This window comes from Felis catus, chromosome A3, assembly GCF_018350175.1.
Source record: "Felis catus isolate Fca126 chromosome A3, F.catus_Fca126_mat1.0, whole genome shotgun sequence".
Classification (NCBI taxonomy): Eukaryota; Metazoa; Chordata; class Mammalia; order Carnivora; family Felidae; genus Felis; species Felis catus.
In genome coordinates, this window is record NC_058370.1 from 68,775,477 (window position 1) to 68,801,452 (window position 25,976).

The 25,976-nt window shown below is 36.1% G+C and overlaps 1 pseudogene; it reads right to left on the reverse strand.

Moving 5' to 3' along the window:
• Positions 1–6,541: 6,541 nt before the first annotated feature.
• On the reverse strand, positions 6,542–7,366 carry LOC111559894 (annotated as a pseudogene).
• Positions 7,367–25,976: the final 18,610 nt, after the last annotated feature.

Genomic DNA, 25,976 nt, shown 5'->3' on the forward strand with positions numbered 1-25,976 from the left:
AGTTAATTTAACCTGAGCTGTTTGTGAACCACCTAGAAAGTCTGGGATCAATATGTCCAGGCTGAAATCAATGTACCAGAGAGAAGAGGAGACAAACTCCAATTGGCTAGTTCATTCAAATCAGTGGAGCCTTATAGAAGAAGTACTTAGTGAAACATTCATTTTGTATGTGCCAGATGCTAACAGTTCAGATGTGCAGGGCAAATTTTTGTATTTTGCTTGTTCTTTAAAGGAAAAATCAAAAATACATCTACATATATGTATATATGTGTGCTTGCAGATATACATGAAAAAAACATTTATATATTAAAAAGTAAGACAGTGAAAGTAGTTCTCATCAAGTTCTTCCTTCTTATACTTCAAAATCTACCCTTTAAAAAAATAAACACCAAATAGACTGAATAATCACTTACCACATCTGTTTTCAAACTTTCCTCACCTAAGCACCTTTGGCATGTCACATTTTCATTACTCCTCTTTTCATCTTTTTATTCTACTCTACCTATGCTTCTTGGCCAGCTTTTGCACACATTTAATTTTCCTCTAGCACGGTTTCTCTTTAGTTCTATCAGTCTCCAGTAGTTGACAATTTTCTTCACATTATTGCAGTTTGACATTCATTGAGAACTAAGCACGAGAAAGTCTGGCATGAAATGTTACTCATTTTATTTTCTTTAGTGTCTTTATCCCCACATTACAGCTGCTTTGGTATTTGTTTCGTTTTCTCTCCTCTTCCTCAATGAAAATGTGCCCAAAGACACAGTAAGATTGACTTTTAGACTACTGATTGTTACCTTGAGTACAAAAATCAATCAGTCAGAAGGAAGAAATACATAGAGGTCAAAAATATTTCTAAGGGGGTCATATAATTTTGTTTGCAGGAAATGTGAAAGTTTTTACTTTTGTAAGTCATCCAAGCCCAAAACAACTTATATAGAAATCAAGCAAAAAATACCTGACACACAGCTTTCAGTAATTTTTGCTAGGTCATCCAAACTGTGTGAAAATAAATAGTGTTGTATGTAATTTTTCAGTTTTAAAATCACAGCACAAGTTGTATTTCCTGAGCATTTCTATTTTATTTTGATTGTGGGGGTGGATGTGTATTCAGACAGATTTTAGCTACGTGTAAGCATTTATTTTTCACGTGGGACATATCATGCACATTAGAACATATCTTGTCTACCAAATAATTTACACAAAAATTTATATATGTCATCCTAACTCAACCAGCAGCTAAGAAATGTATGAGGAATCTAAGAGCTAAGCTTAGAGACTGGCATCAGAGAGCAACCTCAGTGAATGATCTTCCAGAAGCTCACCAGGTGTGAGCACATACACAAAGAATGTCATGAGGAAAAAAAGCTGAATTCCACATTTCTTATTTATGTATTAGAAACTGTAACAAGTTTTCCTACTATTACATTTTTCATTAAGAACAAAATATAGATGAGGCACCAGGGTGGCTTAGTTGGTTAAGCATCTGACTTCAGCTCAGGTCATGATCTTGCGGTTCGTGTTTTCGAGTCCCGTGTTGGGCTCTGTGCTGACAGCTCAGGGCCTGGAGCCTGCTTCAGATTCTGTGTCTTCCTCTCTCTCTGCCCGTCCCCCATTTGCGCGCGCACTCGCTCTCTCTCTCTCTCTCTCTCTCTCTCTCTCTCTCAACAATAAACATTTAAAAAAATTTTTTAAAGCAAAATATAGAAGAGAAAACCATCCAGGTACACAACAAACTCTCTTTAGAAGAATGAAATGGGCTGTTATGGGGTTAAAGAAGTTCACACCAATAATTTAACCTCTAAGATTATTAAAATTAATATTTATTAAATACAGACTTCTTTGAACCCAAAAGGCCATAAGAGCAACATGGCGTACACACTATAAGCTTCCCAAATTATCAGCCAACAAAAGAATTTTAACATGGGCTAAAAGGTTCTAAGTTGGCATTTCCAAGTATCTTTTACTTTGTCCCTCTGGAATACCCTAAAAAGTTCATCAGCTTATTGTTTACAAAAACTGCTAAGATCCAAATCAAATAAGTAATTTTGACCTTCTTGAACAAAGTATGAGCAACTGATTCAGAGCACTGAATCTTCACCACTATACCACCAGTGAGCATCAACTATGTTGCACACCTGAAACTATTAGTAATATTGTGTGTCAACTGTACTCAAAAAATTAAAAAAACAACAAAAAAACTAAGTATAAAGATTCTCATTTTTTAAGGTAACATTCTCTAGAGTATTAATTTGTAATTCTACTATGGTACAGAATGCTGCATAGACTAGACATATAAATATGCCAACTTTAAAGGAATTGAGTATATGAAAATATACTTTTTAATTTCACAAGCTGATTTCCATTAAGATGGCTTTAAATAGCATATCCTTCTAAAATTTAAAATTGCATTATCTCTACAAAACTTAATTCACAAATAATTTTAAAATGTACTTAAAAAGTTTATCTATTGTTAAGTCAATCTATTTCCTCAGTGCTACTTTACTTCTGTAGAACCCATTGCAGCTTAATGTATTTGAAACTGATTATTTCATTTGATGTATTTGATACTTATAAAAACCCTTTAAAGTTGTCAGGGAAGTATTATTTGCTGCCCATTTCATAGTGAGGGAATTGGGGCTCAGAGAGTAGATTTGGTCAGCCAGCCAGCTGCCAAAAGGCAGAGCCAATGCCACGGCTTAGGACTTCTATTTTTAGACACATACTTCTCTTTTTCACAACAATATGAAATTTAAAAATTTCACAAGTCCCTCTTAGTAATAACTTTTTTTTTCACAAATTAATATACAAAAGTTTCAAATCCTTTGGTTTCTTTTCTTCTTAGGATTTTGTTTGATTCCAGACTAGACCTATTATTAAGTATTTGATTCCATTCCTTAATTTGGCTTAGAACTATCTGCACCAGAGGAGATGGAGAAATCTCATTGTTTTTTTTTTTTTTAATTTTTTAATGTTTATTTATTTTTGAGAGAGAGTGATCACAGGGGAGGGGTAGGGAGAGAGAGTCACAGAGGATCCAAAGTGGGCTCTGTGCTGACAGCAGAGAGTGTGATGTGGGGCTCAAATTCATGAACTGTGAGATAATGGCCTGAGCCAAAGTCCGAGTCTCAACCCACTGAGCTACTCACGTGCCCCCCTCTCTTGTCATTTTCAATAATATGCGGCTGATTTTATTTCTGAATCATCAGTGCATGGTTTCTTTTATTTAATCTCAAAACGTTACTGATTTCAAAATTTCCAGTATGTAAAGTGCCACTAAGTCTAGTAAAATATCCAATTTTTAAAAAATGAATTCATGAAACTAATCTTCAGTGAAATCAGGGTTTCATATTCATGTAATTTTTTTTCTTTATACTGTTCCAACTCACTTTGATTATACTAACTTCCTAGGTGTTCATGTTTTCCTTCATACCAGAATAACTATGCACTTTGATATATATGTGTCATCTGTGGTTTTTGAATACTCAGAGGTACACTTAATATACTTAAAATACCTCTCAGGAATATAAGATGCTAAAAATATCTTTCTAGTATTTCTGCTTTTATACAAAATGACTCTATATTCTCACATATGGAATCTGAATTTCTGTCTCAATTTTGCTAGGTGATGAATGTGATGGAGATGAGAAACATCATCTTATCCCTTCTACTCAAAAGAAAACATGACACAACTTGAGCAACACAACACAGTTTTAGAGGCAGGTTAAGGAATTTCACTCACCTTCTAAGTCACTAGCAAAAGTGTAACCTTATATTGTGCTGGTTTTTATAATAAACATGATTTTTCCATAATGTCTTTCACATTATCTAATGAAATGAACATGTTCCTAATTATGAAAAACATCAGTTTTAAACCATGACATTATTGGGTATCACAGTGACTCTGACTTATGATTTTAGCGCTTTCTTCTTTGGGGAGTAAGACTTCCAGGCTGTCCGAGAATTAGTTTCTGTACTCTCCATAATAATTAGCACACCCAATTCTTGTATTAATCACCTGGCTTTCAACTGTGACACAGACTGACAGAATGGAGACTTTAATTATTAGCTTGGAGGTTTAAGATTAAATCTTCCTTGGGGCACCTGGGTGGCTCAGTCGGTTGGGCGTCCGACTTCGGCTCAGGTCATGATCTCACAGTCCGTGAGTACGAGCCTGGAGTCAGGCTCTGTGCTGTCAGTTCGGAGCCTGGAGCCTGCTGGGTTTCTGTGTCTCCCTCTCTCTCTGCCCCTCCCCCACTCACACTCTGTGTCTATCAAAAAATGAATAAACGTTAAAAAAAATTTTTAAAGATTAAATCTTCCTTCCATCACCTGTAAATGGAAATCAAATTTATCTACAAGTTCATATTAGATATATCTTTAACTTCCCTTGCTTTCTCAGGTTTCCCCAGATCCATATCCCTTTTCCTAATCTGCCCATGATATTCCAACTATATCATTATTTTAAGGTGCCATAAAACCATCAAGACTAAGTTAAGAACGTTCAAGTGTTTATTTCCTCAAGTAAGGATGGCCCAAGTAAGGTGTTCATAGTATTTTCCTGCTCCTCTGTTATCCTTTATATGTCCTATTTCCACTTGGGTTAGAGACATATTAGACTTTTCCACCTTGCTACCATCCTAAAATACTAAGTCAAGTGACAGAACTTAGTTTGACTCTGGAGAATTAAATTTTATATTTCTGCCCCTGGATTCTTTGTCCACTTTGTCCATTTGAATGACTGAAGTTCATTTCATTCAAGACAAGGTAGGTGAATCATATCTGTACCCTTTCAAATAGCACCATTTGTGATCTTCTGACAAGTGTTGGGAGAAACATTACCTAGGAGTTTCCCATCCCTTTTTGGGAAGAGAGTGTTTTGTCTTACCAGCATTAGTAGAGTACTTTATACTTTTGTAGAGATTACAAATACATTATGCCATTTGATCCTCATAAAAACCCTCTGAGATAGGCTGGACACTTTAAAGACAAAGAAATCGGCTCAAAGAGATTTTCTAACAAAGCTTGTTAGTTAGTGGCAAAATTAGATCTCCTGATGCTTGGCCTGTGCTCTTTCTGACACACTGAAGGCTTAGCTGAACAAGTTGAAAGGAAAATCCTCTAAGGCCTGCAATACATCATTTTAAAAAGTTTATTGCTTTCTTATTATTTAAGTTTTTTTTAAAGAACTGTTCACTTTAGATAAATTGGAAAACCTTGAAATTATAAATTAGATGAATCTCAGCAATAATGTGACTGCCTGAAGGAAAACTTGTTTCATGAATACGTTCATATATTTATATAGTTGACATCATATGAAGATTATAGTTCAATTTCTTGTTTATAGTAGCAGTTTCTAATTATATTAGGAACACGTTTTCAAGCCTTGAAATATTTTTCAGCAATTTTAAAAGATAATACATAATATTTCAACATCTGGATACACAACCATAACCTTTTCACTATTTATAATTGTCAGACAATCATACTTTTCCTAATCTTTTACATCACTAATAATAATAAAAAACCTTGGAATTACATTTACTTTTTAAATTAGAATTACCAGTCACAGAAAATAAATGTTTTTAAAAATCATTGCTACAAACTCATGTCTCCTAAGGCCTTGTATCAGTTTAGTTCTCTGTTAGTGTAGGTGAATACACAGTGTTAAAATGTACAGTCTAATTTAGTTTTTGCCAATTTTATCCACTTGTTAACTACTTTTGTTTTACATTCCTTTGATTATTGGTGCTTTTTAAAAAATGTTTCAGCAGAGATGGGGTTTGCATTTTTCTTTTTCCTGTACATTTTAAGTATACTTTTCCTCCTTAAACTTACTATTTTTGCAGATCATTCTTTGTCCCCGTATTGTGTCCCAAATTCAGGGAATTTTTCAGCTCAAGGCTAGAGGAAAAAAGTGCCAAGAGAAGTCACCCGGTCATGGTTAGCCATATGGTTCTCCAGTGTTCTCTTCTTGGTGGACAGTTGTTTTTCAGGTTTCCCACAAGAAGAATTGACACTGTTGGTTTCCCAGGTTTGGGAGGGAAGAACAATTCATTGTGACAGAGTCTTATAGAATAAAATATTGACTTTAATTCCATCTCTTCTTCCTCTTAATTGCAGGAAATCTCATTTTTCTGGTTAAGTCACTAGGGAAAAATATACTTAATTGCCTAAAGAGTATTTTACTTATTTTACTTATTATATAGTTTTCTAAAACTCACTTCTTTACTGAAATTACTTCTGGTTCCATCCATGTAAATGTATGTATATGTAGTTCATTAATTTTTCACTATATAATATTGCTCTGTATAAAAATACAGTTTATTTATGGATTTTTTGGCGCAGAAATATTTGAGCTATTTTCAGTTCTTTGTCATTACCTCTAATACTATGAACACTTTTTCACCAAGAATCAATTCACTTATTTCTCTCAATTTAGTTTGCTGTATGCTGTTCCCTGCAAAGATGGGGCAACCACATAATGTCCTTGAGGCCCCAGTTGTAGAACTGTCAAAGTATTGCTGTCAGGCGCCGCAGTCCATCAGAGGCCCAAGAACAACCTTCTAACGTGGACCAGGTATTTCAGTTTCAAATAGTCACCCAGCTCCTCCTTAGGGATCTAACATGAGGGCCCTTCTTCCTGGTGTGGGAATAATTAACAGCATTGCTTTGATTAAGAATAATTTGGCCCTGAGCCTACTTTGTCTGCATGGCCTGAGGGAATTGAACTTGTAGTGGCCACAGGGTACAATTGCCAGGAACTTGGCTTCCATGTCCTTTTCTGAGAGTGTGGCCAGTATTCACTCAGCTGTTCCTCAGAAGGTCTCCCTGGGTTGCCACTCTTCCTGTAGGAGTATCCAAACATCCTGATCTCCAAGCTTCTCTTTGACCAGCAGAACAAGGTTCCTGCCTATTTTTTGGTGCAGTGAGATTTGGTCATTCTTTTTATCAGCTTCTGGAATGTGAGCTCCAGGTTTGAAGGGTAAAACTTTCTGCTCCCATATATCTTCCAAATCCTACACCAGCAGTATATTCTGTTCCTCTTCATCATGGAAGTCAGCTTTCTTCTTTGCTGGTCACTAGGCTTGATCCAAAGTACCAGGCTCATGGTCTGAATACAAACTCTCTCCATCTTGATCTTTTGTAATAGAGACCGTCATCTCTTTCTGTGGCTTAGAGGCCAACTGGAGGCCACCGGCAGCTGCTGTAGGCACAACATGTGCAACAGGTGCTACAGAGACCCACTGCTCCAAGATGAGGCCACAACAGTAAGGCCAAGAGAATCCAGGCTCCGGCCCAGAGCCCCTCAAACTGCTACCAGTCATTCCCCACCCCTTAACAGAGTCTGCCTTATGGGCACTGCCATTTTTCTGCCCTCCCCTGCTATGAACATTCTTGAACATGTTTCCTTCTGCACACTGGCAAAAATTTCCCTAAGGTAAATACATAGAATTATTGGGATACAGCATGGCACTCTTGAGAAGAGGCATCAAACCAGTTTAAAGTAATTATATTCTTATTCATAAAACTAGGTACTCACAACTTTCTTCATTGCTATATTTAAGGCAAGAGTTCAAGAAACTTAGTTCAAAAACAAAAAAGAAAAAGAACCACAAACAAACAAACAGTATCTAGGTTCAAACTAGCTCTCATTTCCTGTGGATTTTGTCCCCAAATTTTATTTCATGTCATCAGAGCCTGGGTGTAATGTATGTTCTGGACCATAACATTAAAACATACCCCAGGATGCCCTCTTAGCAAAGCAGTAGAATAACCTAGGAAAAACACACTTTTTAAGGAAAAGAAGAGAGGGGTGCTCAGGGATATGTGACCAAATGAGGGTTTGAGGTCAGTTGAGTTCCCCAATCACACAAGCAGAATGGTGATACCGTTAGTCAATAGACTAACTTGACGAAGATCTAGAGCAACTCGCTACTCAGGCAAGGTAGACAACTCAAGGGGAGTTCATTTGGAGGGCAACTTAAAGGGCACAACAGGGTCATGTGGTACATATTATAGAAACTTAGAAATATGTCTCATGAGTATGATGAGATGGAGAAAATTTTATACATAAAAGTGCCTCTTACGGAAAATGCTGTATTTTCTTGAAAGGCCAGCAGCAAAAACTGTTCTTAGGAAAAAAATCTCAGACACTAAAGGCGTCAATAATGGCCAAGATTTTACAGAAAGGAACAAATAAAATTCTACCAGAGGGAAAAAAAAAGAATAAAAGTAAGTTGAGACGAGAAAGTAGGTAAGGAAGAAAGGGAAACAGTATACAAGAGTAAATTAAAAAGCCTTTCCACAACTGCTTCTATAAATCCTCAGCAAAAATGTTCTCATGAAATATAGATATGGACAATTTTTTAATCAAATCTAGTAAAGGATGAATTTCAAATTTGGGTGGATGCAGGCTGGAACTAAGACAGGATGAAAAGATGTGAAGGCTGGAAATGGATGTAACCTAGAGAAAATGAGTAGGGATATTTAAACTACCTTGAGGGGCGCCTGGTTGGCTTCGTCGGTTGAGCACTCAACTCTTGATTTTGGCTGAGGTCATGATCTCACAGTTGGTGAGATCAAGCCCTGCTTTGGGCTCTGTGGCTGACAGCACTGAGCCTACTTGGGATTCCCTATCTCACTCGCGCTCTCCCTCTCTCTCTGCCCCTCCCTCACTTGCTCTCATGCATGCTCTTTCTCTCTCTCAAAATAAAGAAACTTTAAGATAAATAAAATAAAACAAATTATGTTGAGAATAACTTTGGTCTGTTGTCAACTGTGGAACTGGTATGCAAATTAACTCACTTAGGATTAAAGAGGTAAAAACTCTTAGCTAACTCCTGCTTTGTACAGGGCAACTCCAAAAGCCCCAGCACTAAGTAGAAAACTAAAGTGCTGAGATTAACACAGGATCTTTGTCAAGACTGATTTTAGACTGCTCTGATGACCAGTCTAAATCTCAATTTTCTCCTGTACTCCATGCTTGGATTCAAAATTTTCTCCAGGGCCAAGAAGTTGATTTGAGCTCCTAAGGGTAGAATGCACTGGGTCAATATGTTACAATGAAGACACTTTAGGCAAGGGGTCAAATCTATAGCACACATGCCTCACAATGGACAAGTGGAATCAGTAACCAAATACTGGCAGTCAAATACTGCCTAAAAGGACTTCTGGCACTGAATACTGAAGGTGTTTACATATACAGAATATGGATTGTTCTGAAAGCAGCCTCATGAGGTTTTGAAATAGTTTTCTTTTTAGGTAAGTTTGAGCTAAGATAAATCTTTTACATATGAACCAGATGAAGGCATTAAAGAGATATCATGGTGGAGTGTACGATGAAAAAAAAAATGAAAAACAAAAACAAAAACTGTGGAAAGACAGACACATAGAGGGAGGTACTGGGGAGAAACCAGGTGGCAAGAGAAGAGCCAAGTAGATTGCAACATCCAGCACATGCAACCAGATGATTAGTTTTCTCATAGACTTAGTTTTGCTACCCTTCTATATCCAACATATTTTTTATTAAGTGCTACAAGTGACCTTTAATATGACTTTGTTAAAAAGTAGGGGGAAACAAAAGGTAAGACCCCTCTCAAAATCATATTCTATTGATCAAAAAATTATTTTTAATCGCCATAGATATTTCCCTTCTCTTGTAAGAAAAACAAAGGTAAGGTCATTTTTCTTGTCCTTTGTGTAGTATTTGTCTACCAACCAGCAGTTTTGTTCCCCTTCTCCTTCCTCCCTTTGCATCTTGACCACCTGGCTGTCTTACCCTGCCCTACACGCCAGTCTAACGCTGGGGTGTGTGATTTCCCCACTCAGACTTGAAATGAATATTCCTGAAGGTTCCAGCCTTGGATGTATGTTTTCCCACACTACTCTTTCTACTGAGAACAGCAGAGTATCAAGGTTAAGAACAAAGAGTTTGGAGCCAGTCTGTATGGGTTCAGATCCTGAGTCTACCACGTACATACAAGTGTAACCTCTGACAACTACTGACTCCCTCTGGGTCATACTTTGTAAAAGTGTGACAATAACAGTGCCTTCCTCTCCAGGTTGTTATGGACATAAATGATTTAAAGTATGGCAAATGCTTAGGACATTACCTGGCACACAGCACTATGAAATCTTTGGCATTATTATGATGATGCTTAGAAAAAGCACATCCACTCCTGTATCTTCAAATTTATGCCATCCTGAGAATAACCTTTGATTCTTTATTCCTCCAATTCTTCAGCTGTAACCTCACCCCTGCACTACTAAATTCCTTTTGAATATTGTCACTGGATTGTTCTACTAGGACAGCCATATAACATGCTCCAAATGGAAGTCTTTATATTTTTTCTTGGACAATTTCTCTTACTCTGTTCTGTGTTTTCTACATGGTATCACAATCTTTCTACTCACCCAATTTCAAAACCTACTGGTCAACTTAAATTGCTTATACTTCAATTTCCATATCTCCTCTGTATGAGTTCCAGCTATCCTTTCAGATATGGCCCTCATACATGTCTACCTCCCCCCTCCCCACCTCCCAACCATTTCTTCTTCACTGCTTGAGTTCAGACATTCCTAACTGTTTATTTGAATTACTGCCATGGTCTGTGAGCTGGTCTCCCTTCCTCTACTCTCTTGTTCCTTAAACATACCTTCTATGTGAGCAGCAAATCATCATGTTAAAACCCTATCTACCCTAATTACTCCCTTGCTCAAATTACATTAAATTTACAACTATTTAATAGTACTTTAAAGCTCATTAGGTAGATCTTCAAGATGTTTTATGACCTGCCCACTAGGTATGTCTTCACATTTGTCTTCCATGACAATCAAAGCTTTCTCTGCTCATCATCATCCACAGCTCAGAGCTTCCCAGTCACACCTAGTTTTCCCACCATGTTTTTGCTAACTAGAATGTATTTCTTCCTTATCTCACTTTATCAAAATTTTGCTCAACCTTCAAGACCTAATCCAAATCCCCTTCCGCATGAAGCTTCTCTACTTCCCCAGCTTCATTAGATTCAGCATTTCTTCCCTCTCCAACATGATAATGCCATACTATATACCTGAGAGCACTTACTATGTATTTGACAGAGGACTAGCTAAATTAGTAATAATATCTACATTGCTTACAGTATCCCTATAACGTAGGTAAGTATGATGGTCTCATTTGCATTCACATAATTTGAACATGACAGGTTAAACAAGTTACCCAAACACAATCCTAGTAACAGGCAAAAAGAAAGAGCCATATCAATATATGTATCTTTTCAATCAGTGCTCATCTCATTATCATTTATTTCATTGTTCTTTGAAGGATCATCTACTAGAAGCCTGTTGGGGTGCTTACTAAAATGTAAACTCCTAGTCTGTTAGGGAAGGGATAAGGAATTGGCATCTTTAATAATTTCCCCAGGTGATTCTCATGCACTGGCAATTTTCAAAACAGTGCCATAGTTCATAGAACCCCTTTTATTACCTCAATTATTGTATGTATTAAATTCAGTGGTGAACTAGTTTCTTAGGGAAAAGAATCATGTCTTTTTTTCTCTCTATATCAGCCACAGTTCATAGCACAGTACCTTATACATAATATATACTCAATAAATTTTAGTTGAATTATTGCCAATTTCTGTGTTTTATCATAGCAAAAATTATTATGAGCCTATTAACAGCCAGAAATATATTTTTTAGATGGCAAGCTGCGAAAAATAATATTGAAGCTTTGATTTAACATACACACACAAACACATTCACAAATATAGTAATTGTAGAACATCTCGAAGAATGCAAAAACAACGAAGAAAAATATCACCCAAGGACAATGTCTTGTTTCATATTTACATATTTCTTTAAGGGTTCCTTCTATGTACATTTCACATCTTTTAGGAAAATTATAAAATCTATTTCTTTATGAAAGTAAAAACACCGAGTTTCTATCAAATTTTTTATGTAAGATCTGATGCCACTATTTAAGTTTAACTATCTGTATAGTGACCTTTTCTTTGCAAAATAATTTCCGGATTCTAGTGGGGCTTCTAAAGTAATAGAAGCACTCTCTCCTCCTTTCAAGAAGAATTATAGAAGTTCAGAAGAGAAACAAACTCATCTATTTGACTTCCAGTGGGGTTTCACTACTTTGTTGACTTTTTTTTAATTTGGTTATGACAGGAAGTTCTACACCACATTGATTAAAAGGGTTTCTCTCACGTAAAAAAAAGTGCAATGTACTTTCCAAATTAACAGGTCAACAAAGTTCCATGAAGGTATTCAGTAGAGGGGAAAAAAATTGCAACTCTGTGCCCTGAGGCTTATAAATTCTTGAGGCACACTGTTTCCAACTGACATAGACAATGTTGATTCCAAAGGGGTAAGTAATATGGTTTACCTCTGAAACTTTAACACAGAATGAAATTTGCTTTTCCCCAATTTTCTTCACACATGTAAGAGAAATTCTACCCAGTAAAGGTTTTTAAAAAAGGCACATTATACTAGGAGTCACAATGGGGAGTCTTTAAGCAAAAGATAGTGATTCAATAACTCATTATCTCTTCCCTTGCTAAAAGTCCATTATAAGGACAGTAAAATAATTAAAGAATAAAACCAAAAAAAAAAAACACAAATAACAGAAGATGATAACAAAATCTTTTTGGAAGTAGCAGAACAGAAAGACAAATGGTAATTGACTTAGTAAATGCAAATAGCCAAGACCCAGGACAGCAATAAGAAAAATTAAGAGGCAGCACAAATTGTGCTAAAGGTCCCAAAATGTTCAGATAAAGTTCACTTCAAGTACTTCTCAAAGTAGTACTTGAAACAAGTGGATTGATTAGTCTTAGACCCCCAAATCTCTTCCAAGTGTCCACATAGCAGATGAACAACATAATCCTAACCTCAGCTTAAGACCAGAGAAATATGTTCTCAAAAAGATAATACAAACTGGACTCATGCCTCACACTACACACCAAAATTAACTTAACATAGATAACAATCCCAAAATAAGAGCTAAAACCATAAAACTCTTAGAAGACATAGGGATAAACATTCATGACCCTGGATCTGGCAATGGGTTGATGCCAAAAGTATAAGCAAAAAAAGACAGACATAAATTGGACTTCACTGAAATTAAAAACATGTGCAAAGGACCTTATCGAAAAGGGAAATCACAACCTACAGATTAGGTAAAAATATCTACCAATAAAATATGTGATAAGGGTTTAGTATCAAGTATATACAATGCCCTCTTTCATGTTTATTTATTGTTTTGAGAGAGAAAGAGAAAAAGTAGGGGAGGGGCAGAGAGAGAGGGAGACATAGAATTTGAAGGAGGCTTCAGGCTTTGACCTGTCAACACAGAGCCTAATGCAGGGCTTTAACCCACAAACTGTGAGATCATGACCTGAGAGGAGTCAGAAGCTAACTGACTCAGCCACCCAGGTGGCCCTACAATGCACACTTTAAATTCAGCAATGAAAATGCAAACCATCTAATTATAAAATGGACAGGGAACTTAAATAAGCATTTCTCCAAAGATACAAATGGCCAATAAGCAAATAAAAAATACTGATTATTAGTCATTTAAGAAATACAAATTGAAACCACCACAACAGCTACCATCTTCACCTTCAACACCTACTAGACTACTAGCAAGGCTCTAACAGAAGGAGAAGTAGAAGAAAGAGAAGAAGAAGGAGATGAAGAAGGAGACAAAGGAGGAGGAGGAGGAGGAGAAGAAGGAGAAGGAGAAGGAGAAGGAGGAGAAGAAGGAGAAGGAGAAGGAGAAGGAGAAGGAGAAGGAGAAGGAGAAGGAGAAGGAGAAGGAGAAGGAGAAGGAGAAGGAGAAGGAGAAGAGAAAGAAGGAGGAGGATTAGAAGGGAAAGAAGAAGGATGGGGGGGAAGGAGGATGGGAAGGAGAAGAAGGATGAAGGGAGAGGGGGAGAGTGAGGAGAAGGAAAAGGAGAAGGAGAAGAAGGATGGGGAGGGGGAAGAGAAAAAATAAAAGGAAAAAGTGGGAGAAGAGGAAAAAGTAGAAGAAGAAGAAGAATGAGAAGAAGAGAAAGAAGAAATATGGAGGAGGAGGAAATGAAAAAAGAAGAGGAGGAGGAAGAAGAGGAAGAAAAAAGAAAGCAAGAAAAGGAAGAGTAAAGAAGAGGGGGAGGGGGAAGAAACTAAGTGTCGGAAAGGATGTTGAAAATTGGAAACTTCGAACTTTGCTAGAGGGAACATAAAATGTTTCAGCCACCATGGAAAACGTTTGCTCACAAAGTTAAATATAGAGTTGCCATATGACCATCCATTCTACTGCTCAATATATATTCTTAAATATATTTTTTAGGTATACACTCAAACTAATTGAAAACAAATACATGTACGATGAATTTTCAGTGCAGTGCTATTGACAACAGGTAAAAGGTGAAATCAACCCAAATGCTTACCAGTACATACATGGGTCAGCAAATAATCTCACACACACACACACACACACACACACACACACACACACACACGGACATTATTCAGCCACAAAAAAAGGATTAAGTGCTGATAATAGTACAACATGGATGAACCTTGAAAACATTATATTAAGTGAAATAAGCCAGACACAAAAGGTTACCTATTGCATGTTTCCATTTCTAGAAAATATATAGAATAAATACATAGAGACAGAAAACAGATTGTTGGTTGTCACAGGCTGGAGAGAAGGAAAAACAGGGAGTAACTGCTTCATGGGTATAGAATTTCTTTTTTGCAGTGATGCAAATGTTTTGCACCTATATAGAGGTGGCTACTATACAATATTGTAGATGAATTAAATGCCAAAGGATCGTCAACTCTAAAATGGTTAATTTTATGTTATGAGAATTTAACATCAATAATTTTTAAAGAACGGGTCGCCTGTGTGGCTCAGTCAGTTCAGCATCTGACTTTGGCTCAGGTCATGATTTCATGGTTCATGAGTTCGAGCCCCATCTCTACTCTGTGCTGATAGCTCAGAGCCTGGAACTTGCTTTGGATTCTGTCTCCCTTTCTCTCTGTCCCTCCCCCACTCAGGCTCAGCCTCTCACTCTCATAAATAAAAAAACATTTAAAAAAAAGAATTATTTTTAAAGAATAATAGAGAATTCTTGGGCAGGAGGATACCAGGCAAAACTGTGATTTGCTGTACCACTATGAAAATAAGCAAATTAAGTTAAATTTACGTGTTACATGAAATCCTTATTTCTCTTTCCAAATTTGGTTCCTCTAGAATTCTGAAAACAGTATTTTTAAAACTTCAAGGAAGAACATAAAAAAACATTTTTGTAAGAAATCTAACTAGCCCTAAAGAAAAAGACCTAAATGTATGCAAAACTCGTAAGCAAAATTGTGCAGCCAGATCATCTGCCAGCAATGTTCTTAGTTGACAGCATTCACAGGTAGGCAACTTGTAATAAATGTTTTAGGGCCTGACTCTTAAATATAAGTCCATAGCAATGGATAGTTTTTCACATGTAAATTAGGAATCAAAACATAGAAAAAGGGAAAAAAGCAACTTGAAGAAATGTAGACCACGGAGAGAATGCAAGACAAGATATCTCACAAAAGAGAAGATATCACAACAACTAAATAAGAATAGGGTGATTAAAAAAAGGAACAAACAGCAGTGAAATTGATACAGCTTTGGAAACAAACGAAACATATGACAGGATATATAAAATTTTCAACAGAAATGTAGGACAATAAATTTGAGTAAAATTCTAAGCAAACAGGTTACATTAAAAAAGAAATGGAAATGATAAGTCATCCGAGAAAAATTCAAAACTGAAACAAGTGAGAAAGAGGAGGGGAAATAATCAAATACCTAACTAACCATATTTATTTTTTAGAATTGAATTCTTCTCCTTTTATTTTCTTGTGCCCTTTCTAATCCGGTTTTATTTCCCACCATTCTGCTAAAGCATCTCTTGTTAAAGTCACCCATCATCTCCAAGTTCGAATATTCAACATCCAATTCTCAGTCTTCATCTCCCTGTACTCTGCATCATTTGATATAGTGGCTTACTCCTTCCTCCTAAAATTCTTTCATCATTGGATGTCCTGAAATTACTCTCTAGGTTCTCCCAACAACTTACTTAGGGCCTCCACTTTGGTCTGTTTTGCTAATGCTGTACTCCATGGACCTCTTCTTTACGGACACTCCCTTGGTTGTTTCATTCAATCCCAAGGCTCTAACTAGCATTCGCAGGCTGATGATTTTCAAACGTAGGGCCTTACTCCAGAACCCTTCCATGAATGACATCCTCCTAAACCTAAGTAGCTATTCAACCTCCCCACTTAGATATCAAAGAAAATTTTCAAACTTTCAAGTTCTCAAACTGAATTTATTACGTTCAAGCCTTCAAACTTGTTCATTCTCTACGCTTCCCTAACTCAGTAAACAGTAGAAGCGTGCTTCCGGTTATTCCAGCCAAAAGTTTTGCTACTATTGTCTATTTTCTTTCATATTTAAGATCCAATACATTGGCACTTGACATGAGATCTCCCTTTAGAGTATGTCCAGAATCTAAACTTTTATCTTCTACTCCACCTCTACCCACTGTGGTTCAAGCTACAATATTTCACGCCTGAATTATCACAGCAGCGCTTTGTCTTGCCTCTTTCTTACCATCTTGCCCTACATTATATCCTCTACAAAGAAATCTAGGGAACATTTTAAAATATAACCCAGAACGCACAATTGCTATGTTAAAATATCTCCAGTTGATTCCCATCTCACTCAGAATAAAATCCCATGGTCTTATAAGGATTTATAAGATCCCACACAATCTCAATTTCTACTGCTCTATACCTTGTCAAATCTACTTTATCACACCAGCTTTCTAGAAGTCCCTCAAATATGTCCAGTATATTCATCTTTTGGTATCTTTACTCTTGCTTTCTTACTTCAGATATTTTCTTAAATGCTATTGTATCAGGGAGACCTTCACTGACCACCCTATTTCCTTTTTGAAAATGATTTATTGTCCTATTTCAATGATTTATAAGAACAAAAATTTGAACAATGTTTTAATTTACCAGAAAAATCCCTGAATCCTACCACCCATAAAAAATTATTAAACAATCAGCTTTGGGGGGGGGGGTCAGTGTCCTTGCAAATAAAGATATATGTATTTAGGATGATTAGAATGCTATTTCTTTTTTTTTTTTAATTTTTTTTTCAATGTTTTTCATTTATTTTTGGGACAGAGAGAGACAGAGCATAAACAGGGGAGGGTCAGAGAGAGGGAGACACAGAATCGGAAACAGGCTCCAGGATCCGAGCCATCAGCCCAGAGCCTGACGCGGGGCTCGAACTCACGGACTGCGAGATCGTGACCTGGCTGAAGTCGGACGCTTAACCGACTGCGCCACCCAGGCGCCCCTAGAATGCTATTTCTGATGAAAACTAAGTTTTATCTTACTTAAACAATGGGAAAAAGAAATGAAACTGAATCAAATGTTCAACATGAGATCAATGTTTACCATGATAGGTAGTATTTTTCAAAGCACCATAAAAGATTTAAAAGAGATTACGAAGATGATTGCAAAGATGACGTCTTTTAGACAATATATCAAATGGGAATAGGTATTTACAAATGATCTAATAAGGGGTTAATATCCAGAATATATTTTTAAAAATCTTCTACAACTCCATACCAAAAAATCCCATATAATCCAATTAAAAATGGGCCAAACACATGAATACACATTTTTGCTAAGACACACAGCGGGTAGACACATGAAAAGATGCTCAATCATGGATCATCAGGGAAATGCAAACCAAAACCACAATGAGATAATGCCTGATAACCACCAAAAAAAAAAAAAAAAAGGAAAAAAAGAAAAAAGAAGACATAACAAGTGTTGGTGAGGATGTGAAGAAAAGGGAACTCTTGTGCATTGTTGGTGGAAATGTAAAGTGATGCAGCCACTATGGAAAACAGTATAGAAGTTACTCAAAATATTAAAAATAAAAATATCCAATGATCCAGTGATTCCACTACTGGGTATACATACAAATAACCACGAATTTGAAAAATATATGCACCCTATGTTTATTGCAGCATTATTTACAATAGCCAGATATATATAGAAGCAACCCAGTGTCCATCCACAGATGAATGGATAAATAAGATGTGGTATATATACACAATGGAATATTACTCAGTCATAAAAATGAAATTTTCCCATTTGTAACAATATGGAAGGATCTAGAGAGCATAATGCTAAATGAAGTAAGTCAAAGGCCAAAACAAATACTCTATGATTTCACTCTCATGTAGAATTTAAGAAACAAATGAATAATGAGAAAAGGGACAAACAAAAACAGACTCTAAAATACAGAGAACTGGTGATTGCCAGAAGGAGATGAATGGGGATACAGATGAAATGGGTGAAGGAGATTAAGAACACATTTATCATAATGAACCCTGAATAACATATACAATAGTTGTATTGTACACCTGAAACTAACTTAACATTGTATTTTTTCCCCAAATTTAACATTTTTTTATTTATTTTTGAGAGGCAGAGAGAGAGAGAAAGCATGAGCAGGGGAGGGGCAGAGAGAGGGAGACACAGAATATGAAGCAGGCTCTAGGCTCTGAGCTGTCAGCACAGAGACTGATGCAGGGTCTGAACTCACAAACCATGAGATCATGACCCGAGTTGAAGTCAGATGCTTAACCAACTGAGCCACCCAGGAGCCCCAATCATTGTATGTTAACTATACTTCTATAAAAAAAAAAGATGAAGTTTTGTTTGTTTTTTTTTTAATTTAGAGGTCTCGATGTAGCTTTTACTCTAATGATGTAATCACTTTTATTTTAGTACTTTTATCTCATCCCCAAGTTTTAGAAATTATATTCTTGATTTTATATTATCAGTGTTTAACATTCATATTCCATTCTATAATCATAGCTCTCATGGCTCTTTAGTTTCAACTCAGTGTTTAAATAGTTTCAATGGTGACTATAAGTTAACCAGTTTACCATTCCAGATTTTTAAATTTCTATCCATATTTTAATGGGTTGGATTTCCTTTTTTTCCCTTTTTTTCCTTTTTTCAATAAGGAAGCATGAATGGTACATTCCCTTGGTTCTTTTATGTTTGAGGATGTTTCTCTGCTGATATTGTACTTTAGCTCTGTCTTTGCAGAGTTTACTTTATTGGTTCACACTTTATTTTTCATAAGCTAAATAGATGCTTCTCTGTTATATTCTGCCACTGAATGCTAGGGTGGATTCATCTGAATTCAGATGAATTCAGAGTGAATTGTTTTTTTTCTTTTAATGCCTCCATCCACCTAGATGAATGAAAAGTTCACTCAGAATAACAAGGATGAACAGTAATGGTAATTATTTTATATCTCTTTTCCTATATTAGGTTACATCATTTCAGTATTAAATACTAAACTTATTTTATCTTAGAGAAATTTTATATCCTATTTTTCAAGCCCAGTATTGTTCTATCCATTGGATTTCTACTCCAGGAACACAAGCTATGGTCAGGTTAGATTTTTACTGGTCATCTTTTGTACCTGTTACATTCTCTCCAATTTGTTTATTTATTGGTTATTTCCTCAACATCCTGATTATCTGAAGTCTTTTGGACATGCTATTATCTGCTATTTCAGATCTATGCATTCCATTGTTTGTTTTCACCTTATTAGTTTGACTTGTCAATTGTCTTTCTTACCTCTGCAATTTCCTTTGTAATCTCCTTCGGAAATGAATATCTCATTTTGGAAAATTAGTGTTTTTTCTAACTTGTTTAACATCACGGAGAACTTGTGAAGTAATACCCTGCACGTCTTGGGTGTGTGTTATTTCATATTCTGTTCTTTCCTTGATACCTTGTATTTACCGTTTTTATGCTTTCTTCATACAGAATCTACCATCTACCTCCCAACGTTGATTTCTTCTCCCTAAGTAATAAAAGTCTAATTTTAGGCACATGGATGTTTGGATTAAAGGTAATTTTTCCAGCCCTCATTGAAATTAGCTGTGGTTATGAGGTTATGCTCTGACCACCTTGACATAATTAGAAATGTATTTAACGATGTGAAGTTAACTTGTAGGAGGTAGAATACGCCTCTAAAAAAATTCCTTCCCTTCCTAATATGTGGATACAAGGCTGAAAACTGTGTCATCATTTTAGAGCTGTAACCACGTGTTGAAGCCTGGATCTCTGGTCACATTAGCAGCTCTAAAAAATCTGAACACTTAAGTACAGACTTTCAGCATGACAAATTATTAAAAATATTGCTTAGCATAATACTCTAGCTCCATCCATGTCATTGCAAGAGAGTATTATACTAAGTGAAATGTCATTCAGAGAAAGACAAATACTCTGTGCTTTCATTCGTAAGTGGAATTTGAGAAATAAAATGAAAGATCATAGAGGAAAAAGAAAGGCAAACCAAGAAACAGACTCTTAACTATAGAGAACTGATGGTTACCAGAGGGGAGGGGTGGGGGGATGGGTAAAATAGATGATAGGGATTAAGGACTGCACTTGTTATGATGAGCATCAGGTGTAAGTGTTGAATCCCTAAATTGTACACCTGAAACTAATACTACACTGTATGTTAACTAACTAGAATTTAACTAAAAACTTAAACATCTTATTTAGTTAGGGTTGCCTGGGTGGCTCAGTCATTTAAGTGACCAACTCTTGATTTCAACTCAGATCATGATCTCACAGTTCATAGGATAAGGCCCTGCATCAGGTTCTGTGTTGACGGCAGGAAGCCTACTTGGGATTCTCCCTCTCCCTCCCTCCCTCCCTCCCTCCCTCCCTCCCTCCCTCTCTCTCTCTCTCTCTCTCTCTCTCTGTGTGTGTGTGTCTGTGTGTGTCTCTGTCTCTCTCTCTTTGTTGTGCACACAGGTGGATGCATACACTCTCTTATTCTCTCAAGATAATTAAGTAAACTTAAAAAAAAAAAAACTTAAGCCACTTTTCCTTGGCTTTTGTTTTGATTGTAATTGAAACTAATCCTGTAGGAGGGCACCCTTTGGGATGAGCACTGGGTGTTGTATGGAAACTAATTTGTCAATAAATTTCATAAAAAAAAAAAAAAAAAACTAACCATGAAAAAAAAAAAAAGAAACTAACCCTGTTTGTAACTAACAAAGAGGGAGGATCACAAACCTAAGAGACTCGTAAATACAGAGAACTGAAGGTTGATGGGGTGGGGGGAAGAGGGGAAAATGGGTGATGGGCACTGAGGAGGGCACTTGTCAGGATGAGCACTGGGTATTGTATGTAAGCGATGAATCATGGGAATCTATCCCCAAAACCAAGGGCACACTGTATATTGCTGTATGTTGGCCAATTTGACAATTATATATATATATGTATGTATATATATATGTATATATATATACACACACACATATACGTATACAATTTGACAATTATATATATATGTATGTATATATATATGTATATATATATACACACACACACATATACATATATGTATGTATATATATGTATACATATATATATGTGTGTGTGTATATATATATATATATATATATATATATATATATATATATATATAAACTAATCCTATCTGTTCATCTTTCTCCCTTCCTCTCTCTACCTCTCCTTATTTTCTCCTTCATTTCTGGTCACATCTCCACATAATTTCATGCCATTTTTCTTCATATCGCTCATGCTTCACAGCTCTATTTGGAGTTATGTTGGCTGTCATGTACTGTTATTCCCTTCAGAGACCTCTGGTTTCCCCTCCAAGCTATAGTCCATTAGCAGGGTTTGGTATTCTGTCTATCCATTCAGCTGTACCACATGATTGGACCATATGTGTGGAAGTGGGGATATCTGACTCAATGTGCCATCTTGGGGACAGGAAAACAGGCTTCAGTATTCAAGAGCTACTCTAGCACTTGCTAACAGTGTGACATTGTATAAATTATTCAATTTTGCTATACCTTAGTTGTTTCTCCATTTGTAAAGAGGATAAAATACCTGTATCATGTGTTATGAAAACCAAGACAGACAGTAAAACAAAAAGCTTAGCAGTTCAATTGGTACAGAGTGCTGTGTACTTAAGTGTAATTGCCATTTTTATTATCATACATGAACTGTAATGGTTTCTCTTTTTTGTTACATGTACAGGGAGTACACTCCACGCAGTCAAGGTGCATCATGTACCAAGATAGGTATGAACTTTGAGGCTTTCTATCAGTGTAGTGCAGTTATCAATCTCCATCAGCTCAGTGCCCTCCATGGAGCCTAGTGCCTAGTCTCACTGAATTCCATTTGCATATTCTTTTTTTAACCTCATAGTTACTGAAATCTTTCTATTCTGCTTTGGTTCAGAATCTACTTGGGGAGTGACCTTGAAAGGTGGAAGCTAATCTGTACATAGCAGCCCTCAGTTTTGATAGGAACAGGAGTTTTTTTTTTAATTACGTCACAAATTAAGGGTAAATATTATTTTTGAGGTTCATGACTTCCCTCTGCTTTAATAACATTCTACAAACTCTACATCACAGAGCTGTAATTCTGACTTGTTTTTATGTCTTCTATCACAGGTCGCAAAGAATGTCTACAAACTCTCCCTGAATCTCCAGGTTATTAATCTTATTTAGACACTAAGCACATGGGAGTCACAGAGGTTAAGAGCACTGGGATAGCAGGAGGAAATGAGTCCAGACATCCTTATTCCAGCCTAGTGTCCTATTCACTGCTCAATCTTTCAGAAGCCCTCTGTGAGGCATGTTGTATTTGTTTGACTGCTTTGTAACTGAAAACAGTGGTACAAACATAGCCTGAAACATAGGTACAAAATAATGACAAAAATCCCCAAAACAAAATGAAATATTTAACCATTTGTCCTGCTTCACATCTCGCCTATATAACTGAACCAGCCGATATTCCTTTTCAACAAGAAAGCCCTTCTCCTTCCCTTAGAAAAGTAACTACAGAATGACTCATGATCCAAGAACAATTGGCACAGATTTGAAGGCACATTTGCAGTGAAGTATTTTTAAATTGTAGATGAATTCTCTCCGCACTGTTTTTCTGTTTTCCTGACCCAGAAAGCGTAAACTCTGCTCTGTTATATATTAAGCTGTCAGCTTTGACCCCATTTTAGATTTGGTGGTGGGGTGTTTTATTGTCATTACCCCTCCATTCATTTTTGAAGTAGAAAATCTTTTTATAAATTCCATATTTGTGAAAATTCATCAAGTAATATATACCTCAAAAATGAGTATGTAAAACCCTGCAGGTTGTCTTGTGCCTACAGAGATAAATACTGGGAAGATTAGGATAAGGTGGCCTCAACTGCAACATTTTTGCTTGCTGGTAATTCCATTCCATCACACACAAAGAGGTGACAGATGACAAGTGAAATTGGTAGCAGCAATAGAAACCTTCCCCTACGTCCACCAAGTGAGGGGCTGGGAAGAAGCAGAAATGACAATTTCTGGACTTGCAAAATTCTGAGAAGATGATCTGCCTGTGTCATGTTATTCTTGGAAAACAAACAATGGGTATAGACCCATTGTGCAGGTTTGTTACTCAAAGAACCCTTCTCCATGATTTTCTCCTTTTGAAAAAATAAAGTACTTTTCTTAATTTTTTTTAACGTTTATTTATTTTTGAGACAGAGACAGACAGAGCATGAACAGGGGAGGGGCAGAGAGAGAGGGAGAAACAGAATCTGAAACAGGCTCCAGGCTCTGAGGGGTCAGCACAGAGCCCGATGTGGGGCTCAAACTCACGGACCCTGAGATCATGACCTGAGCCTAAGTCGGACACTTAACTGACCGAGCCACCCAGGCGCCCCGAAAAAATAAAGAATCTTATAGCCTTAAAGGAAAAGTAGCAATATGAATGGCCACATAAAGTGTCCACCTCCGAAACTTTATCAGTGAAATAAGCACTAAGAAAAATTAGACAAAGCAAAATGAATTTACAGAGAAGAGCAGATTGAGTATGGTTATGGCTATCACACTTGAGAAATTTAGTTCTACCAAACTGAAAACGTATGAGTTTCTGTGGTTTAGCTGCAGTGGCCATAAAGTAGAATACATTCCAGATTCTTTTCTTTAAAATCCTAGGCAAGCTTTGGAAACAAGATGTTTTTATTTTTGAAAATTGTGAATATGACTAAGGTTGATTAAATAGGCCAATTACATAATACATATATTGTTCTGCTTACCTTCCAAATCTTTATTACAGTAGGTTAATAAAAAGGCTTTCCTTGTTGTCAAATTTCCTGAGATAGGATTTTACTGCTCATCAAAATTCTACAACACTCAGAGCCATGACACTCAGAATAAATATAAAGATAAAAATGAGAACTAAATAGCAATTATTGATGACTTAAATAAGTTCAGCTTGTATGTTCTATTTAAGTAAATAGCAATTATTGATATAATACCACATCCACTCAGTCATTTTTTTCTTGGCTTTGGCCACATAGGAAATTATATAAACCATGGAAACAGAAGTCTCAAGTTTGTACTGAAAATAATTAATCTGCAGCTCATATCCATATTAAAATCAGTGTGATATTATCTACCCACTTCCTCTGAGCCAGTTTTCTCCTTCATCTTTTTTAGTCTTGCTTCCTCCCTAAATATGATACTCTAACCACAATTTCTAAAGTCTGTAAAGATCTTTCCTAATTTTTCTGAAACGTATTTCTGCTATGTCACATACATTTTTCCAGTGGTTTCCACTCTACTTGTGCATAAATGTTGCCACTTCAAAAAGTGATGTCCCCTAAATCCAAAAGATATACATGCACATGCATACACCATGTACATTTTCATTATGTGTTCTGAATCATAAATGTAACATTGGGGATATTTCTAGCTACAAGAGGCTTAAATAGTAATATAATTAATTAATTCAAAAGATCAAGTTGAGGGATAGGGCAGGGTTCAAGATTAGTTGGCTGAGAAATTCATTATTATCAGGTGTCCAGGTTCTAGTTATTACTCCCATCTGCTAATCACAGTAGCAATTTCAATGTAAGACAGCTCCTCTAATGGTCTCAGAGAAACTTAGATGAAGAGGAAGGTATACATTTTTTCTTCTTTACATTAGTAAAGGTACAGGCTCCCCCAAAGCTATCCTTTAATGGTTAAAATGACTCTTCACTAAACTTCTGCCCACATCCTCCACATCCCATTGGCCAGGAATGAATCACACAACCATTTCTGAATCATTCCTAGTAAGGGGATGGAATTTTGTGTGTGTGTGGTTTTTTTTTTGTACAGTTCTTTATGTATAATTGAGTAACTTACTTTCTCAAGGTGTCTTTTTAATATTTATGTTCTATTCTATTTCTGAAAATTATCTTAAATATAGTTTTCTGCAAGTAATCCAATAAGGAATAAAATGGATGATATAGAGATGGTTGTTTTAGAAGTAAATGGATGGAAAAAATGAATAAACAATAATTTTAAATTTCCAAAAGTTAAGGAATGTGCTTATAGAAGTTGGTGATACATCATATTTTTATTGTGGAATGAGTAATGGATATGATAAAAATCAATTTTAATGAAGAACAGAGATTTGATAATCAGCAAATTTAATAATAATGGAACTAAGGGGACTCTCTTGATACTTCAAAGAATTAATTAAAGACAAATAAAGGACATTTTTCCTTAGAGTCTTGATAGAAGATCAAATGAGTAAGAATTTACCAAGTACTCAAGACACCGTGGCAATATGCTAGGAATCTTGATTATTACCAGTCATAGAAGACAAGCCCTTACCATGAAGAATTTTATATAGGGAAGTTCAGAAAATGATGTAGAACATTAAAAAGCAATTGCAAATAAACAATAGTTGAAGACAGCCATAGTAGATATCTTATAATTAAAAACATTATAATTTGCCAACTGAATTACCCTGATAATTTCTGTTAGGGGTCAGAGTGAGAGTATCATTAAATGAACTTAAGA